The 6,259-nt window shown below is 35.4% G+C and overlaps 1 pseudogene; it reads left to right on the forward strand.

The window, feature by feature from the left end:
- The first annotated feature begins 3,818 nt into the window (after positions 1-3,818).
- Positions 3,819-5,309, forward strand: LOC149177253 (heavy metal-associated isoprenylated plant protein 12-like; annotated as a pseudogene).
- Positions 5,310-6,259: the final 950 nt, after the last annotated feature.

Raw genomic sequence — 6,259 nt, forward strand, 5'->3', positions numbered from 1 at the left:
TAACATGTGAGACAAATATTGGGAAACCCGTAAGATGACCAATGTATTTACTTGTGTACATTATTATTAGGCTGATGAGCTAGGTTTTATTGGTGCATATGTGCCTCCATGGGTATAAATGTGTTAGGCTAGTGGGCTAGTCTACTAATTTTTTTTAAGGCCAGGTTTCTTGCGTGGTTGGGCTAGAGAGCCTAGGTATTAAAAAGCCAACGATCAGGACAAATGTAATGTGTAAAGTGCACATGTAGTAATAAATCACAATGGACAAGGGAAAAAAATGGTATAGGGGCTAAGACTCTACAAAAATAAAGGTCACATGGTAGAACCTACACATGGTTCATAATCCAAATCATTATTATGGTTATAATATTCCAAACTTCATCTTTAGGAATAATAATAAAATACTTTAATCCTAAATTATAAAAGGTAAAAGGAATGGAATAAGGGGGATTAAGCTTCCTTTCCACTAGAGACTCCCAAGGGATGATGATGGACCTAGTTCTATGGAGAACCATAGGATCCCTGGATACTATACCCCAAGGAATCTAGGTGGGCCTCGGTAATAGGAAAGTTTTCCTTGGGTTACCTCAAGGAAGGCTAGAGCCTTGGAGGGAGAATTGTCCCTACATTGGCTTAGAGGTCACCCTGATACCCTCGAGGGAAGTAGTAACTCCTATAAGCTATAAGGCTCTAATACATCCATGGCTGGTTAATTTAGACACCTGGAGGTAGTCACACATCCCAAGGTATTGCACGGGATCAGAAATAGGTGCTCTACTTCGGTGTGGGGTTTATGAGGCATGTAGGCCTATTGGTTTCAGACTTTTTGGGTTTGGTACATTGGTCATATTCATATTCGATATCAAGCATGTAATTGAATTGAGTAGTTATGGCCCTAACTCAGGGTTGAACAACTACTGAAATAGCTAGAGTTGTGTGATATATGATTGGTTGGTACATCCAAGGTTTGCGACCAATGAACATATTTTAACATTTAAGTATTTGAAACTTGTTTTATGCATGCTCATGGTTGATCTTTTATGGTTTTTATTGCATGTTGTTATGTCATGTTATGTATATTTATCTTTTATGATTATGGTAGTGGTGTCAGTGGTGACCACATCACCCAAGTTGGGTGAATTGGGGATGTTACAAGTCCCAATATATAAGTAGCAAATTCATGATATAACATCATTGGCGATTGCTTTAACCCATAAAAGGAATTTTTAGCATTGATACTCGCTGTTTCTTTCCTTTCACAACGAATCCTTCTAGTTGCTTCATGTAGATTTCTTCTTCCAGATCCCCACAAAAGAATGTCATGTTCACATCCATATGTTTTACTTCAAGATCAAAATAAGCACAATAATTAAAAGAAATCTAATAGAAGTAAACTTAGGAACAAGAGAAAAAAATTAGCAAATTTAATTCCTTGTAACTAGGAATAACCCTTTGCTACTAACTGAGCTTTGCATTTCTCCATTTTATCTTTTTCATTTAGCTTCTGCTTGAATACCCATTTGCCACCAATGGGATTTCCTCTAGCTGACAATTGCTCTAGATTCCAAGCCTCATTCTTGTCCAAGACTGCCATTCCTTTAGCCATGGCCTTTTCCCAGAGTTTTCCATCCACTAGATCCAATACCTCCCTAACAATTCTAGGATCATCATTAGTAATAAACAAGGAAAATATTGAATGTATAATGTGGAGCATACCTTTTTCACTACCTTCTTTCACTAATAGATATCCTCAATGTCAAAGTCTATGGTTCTTCTTATTCTTATTCTTGTTCTTCTATAGAGTCAGGTTCTCATCCTTTAATTCAATCTTTGTAATTTTTGGTGCCTTTTTCCTTTGTAATACTTCCTGTTTGAAAATATCTTTGAATTCTTGAAATACCACATCTCGACTATATACTATCTCCTTACTTTCTAGGTTCTAAATATTATAACCTTTTAGACCATCTTTATATCCAATAAATTTACACTTTTTTGTTTTCTTATCTAGCTTACCCCTACTCTCCTTTGGAACATGTACATATGCATCAAACCAAATGATCTAAGGTGTTTTTGAGAAGGATTCTTTCAATTCCATGCCTCATGTGGAGTCTTATCATCCAACACTAATGAGGGTCATCTATATACTAAGTAACAAGCAATGTCCACGACCTTTACCTATAATTCCTATCTTAACTCGACACCATTGAGCATTCTCCATCCACATCCTATTCATCCCTTCTACAACTCCATTTTATACTACATATTTTATAGAATTCTTCAAACTTACTCCCACATAATTTTCCACCATTATTTTTCCTAAGCACATTAATTTTCTTCTATTCTCTATTTGATTTCCATTAAGATCCTTAAACTCTTTGAATTTCTCAAAGACTACATATTTCTTCACAAGGAAATAAATATATTTATTGAAGTCATTTATAAATAAGACATAGTACATAGATTTTCCCAATGATTGAACTCACACAAGTCTAAACACATCATTGTGCACTAGTTGGAATAATTTTACATAATTCTACTTCCCATGTAATTTTTTTTTTTAAATATTGATACCCATAAGTAAATAAGCTTGTTCATTTCCTAGTAAAAACTTTATAATAGAGTTTTTAAAGTTTTTATATTTTAAATTTGGAAAATATATAAACAAATGAAATTCAAGCACAAAAAAAAATTAGTTTTTAATTTTTAAATATACATATATTAGATTATATTTTAATATTAATCATTTTATTATTATTTTATTTTAACTATTTCAACAATAATATATATACTTTATAATTATTATTTTATAGAAAAAAGCAAAATAAGAAGCCAGCATTGTTATTTAAAATTTTTACTTAATTATAGAATTATACAATTTAATATGATATGACCTATCCCTGTGCTAGTTATAAATAGCTTAGTCTCATTTATACACAAATAACCTTTTCACCTTAATGTATAGACCATTTCAATCAAATTAGATTTTGTTTTTATTATTATTTAAAATAAGTTTATAAATGAATATAACAAGCTAAAATACCTTTAACTAACTTAAGTTCTATAATCCAAAGACATAAATTCAAACTTTTAAAAATCTTTACTATTTTTTTTAAAGTAATCGAAAAAACCATTTTATCTGTAATTTAAACCAAGCCTCTACCAGCAATAGAAATCACTCTGGTAAAATCTCAGGGCTTTGTAGTCAAAATGGTTAAAAGATCTGCAAATTAGAAAATTCATAGCACTGGAAAGAGTTCAAAATAAACTTTCTACTGAATACAAGTGAGATTATTGCAAATAGATTCTAAACACCAAAACTCCAGAGGCCAAAGTTGGATGATGAGACTTGCTTTCATATTACTTATATCCAACTAGACTACTGGCCTATAAATGACGCCTTCAGAAATTTGAACAGACGTGAGGACTTTAAGAAGCCCCGCTCAACTACTCGTGGAACCCACCACCTATGGCAGCTACTTTTACCTGTCCTCAAATATTCTGCCGCGTACTGACTTGGGAGTCCTGCCGACGCGTTGAAAATTGAAATGCGCCGCCACCCGCGTAGCACTGCTCTTCTTCTACACAAAGCACACGGATTTATATGTGTCGGCCCTCCCTCATTCATGCCAAATCCTCTAAACCCGTGACTTTTGATTTTTCACTAACAAGAAACCGAAGGCTCCCATTGCCAATTCGATTCCGCTTCCCTTCTATACGTATCACGGATAGTTTACGAAGGCTGTCAAATATAAAGGTATGTCATGAATTATCGAAACAACTCACTGACGATGATGAAACTGCATGTGTTATATTTGCAGAAAATGGTGCTGAAAGTGGCGATGGAGAACGAGAAAAGCAAGAGAAGGGCAATGACAGCTGTTGAAGGTAAACAATCAATCCAATATTTTATGCATTGCAATTCTAGGTTTTTAGTAGTGATATCATATTGCAATTCTGGGTTTTGAGTAGTGATATGATATTTGATTGCAAGCGTAGAGTCTGTTGCAGCTGATATGCAACGGAGGGCAATAACTGTGATCGGAGAAGCAGATCCCATGGTTCTGGCAAAGAAACTGATGAAACTTGGATTCAGAGAGCTGCTGAGCGTGGGTCCTGCCTGTTATAGGCATTTTTGTGCCCTACAACTCTAAGCATGAAATGTCCATAAACCAAGGGCTCCTAAGTCCCTAAAAGTGTTGTTCTAATCCCTAAAGGAACAAGGTCAACAGATTACAGCTTCTCCCAGAAGTTCTCCACCAAAAACTGCTCAGAATAAGTCAAAACAGGATCATTTCAGTTGCTCCACTGGCTAGGTGCTTTGCATTGCACCTAAATACATTGTGAGGGTGCGTTGCATTTCAAAAGTCCCTTCTGTGGGGTGCGATGGGCGAGAAATGACAAATGGCAGTGTCATTCCGCAAGGTGGAGAGACAATTGAAGCTTCCAGAATATTCTCCTGTGACACTTGCCTCACTGAATTCGACCAAGGATGAGTAAGAGGCCTTCAGTCTCCAAGTGGAAGCAAGAACTGACAGAGAGAAGCCACTAATCAAATCACAAGCTGACTCATCCTCCTTACAGATATCTATATATGGATCCCTCATCCCAGAGATCCAGAGGCTGGAATTTTGCATATTGTAAGGAATTGCTGTTGGTTTTTGAGACAAACATCAGAGTATTGGGTGATCTATGCTTTGTTTGAGGTGAAGAGGGGCTTCTTTGCTGGGAGGTTGATGCTGGGTCAGGAACCACCGGTTGTAACTCCTCCTGTATCTTTTCTTATTTATCAATAAAAACTATTTGAGTTTTCCTCCATGCTTTTGTATCATTGATGCTTGTTACATTTGTATGGTTAACTTAAATCTGATCCTAAGTTGTTTATGAATATAGATCCATGTCTTTGTATAGTGTTCTTCTTCTGTGATCTTACAGGTACTTTGTGAAGTTGGGCAAGTAAGGGAGCAGCTAGCTGGAGACTATCAAAGAAGAGAGGGATTGGATCAAAGGATTAGCGCAAGACACAGGTTGGTTCTTTCTATTCCTCTCTATCCATAGTTCATAAAGGAAATACAAAAGTAGTTTTTCTCTGTTTGTTTCTAAGGCAGCTGTCACACCTTAGTGGGATAGAGCAGTTCTAAATAGACACTTTTCCCTGTAACACTGCCAAAGAAGAGAAGGTGGCTGCAGAGACTCCGACAGTTGTGTATCATCATCAAGTGAAACCCCATTATGGGTATGGGCCTTATGAAGGATACTCATCATCTACTGTCGTGAGAGGTGAGGATCCCAATGGCTCCACCATTTGTTAGATCTTTCTCGTCCTCTTTCTTCTTTATGGGGGAAAGTATGAGCATGGGGTGACAACTGGTGGTCTCATAGGAATTTCAGTGGACTTTAAAAGCTGTTTGTAATGCTGCAGCAGCTGGGAATTAGTTACTTTCAAAGGTAATGGGACAATGGCGGATTACTTACCTTCATTAACTATACAGATACATGTACTAGGCCTGCAGGTATTAAGGTCTCCCTTCATGGAATGGGAACATTTTCGTATTAACGTCTCCTATTTTTGAAAAATGATGCATTTTAGATGGGAAGATTCAACAATTATGAATGAAAATGGTGTACAATATCACCATCAAATCCAATCCAAACAAATCAGGTACCAAAAAAATAAGCTTCTCAAACTCGAGTATGATCACAACAAGCAATCTCTCCACCTTATCATACGTGTGTGGTATAGATAATTGTTGAAGATGCAGAAAGTTATGAATTAGGACCTTTTCTGCAAATGTAGAAGCTTTGGTTTGCATTGAAGATTTTTTCAATCTAAATTTTATGGATTATTCGTTATATATATATTTTATAGTATTAGAAATGAATATTATTTTACTTCTCTGCAGCCCAACGCGCTAACTAGCCCGAGACACCGGCTATTATATATTAAGTAGCAACAGGTTTGAAGTTACCCTAAGGGCACACTTTTCCAACCATATATTAGATTGGAGATTAGTTTATTTACAATTGTGAATACACTCTTGTCTTCTAAGTATATGTTAAATCACTTAAAAAATTCATTCTTATTCTATGTCAAATTAACTCTATGTCAAATTAACTTGAACAACACTTATTAAAAATTATTTAGTTAAGAAGTAAATGTAAATTAGAGATAAAATGTGATATTACACATTTTAGGAGAAGTAGAAACTTTATAGTATAGATAAAAGAAATGAATTACATTAAATACATACAACCTATAACA

Source organism: Pinus tabuliformis, chromosome 4_1 (assembly GCF_031772625.1).
Source record: "Pinus tabuliformis cultivar Carrire ecotype Pingquan chromosome 4_1, CPIR1, whole genome shotgun sequence".
Taxonomy (NCBI): domain Eukaryota; kingdom Viridiplantae; phylum Streptophyta; class Pinopsida; order Pinales; family Pinaceae; genus Pinus; species Pinus tabuliformis.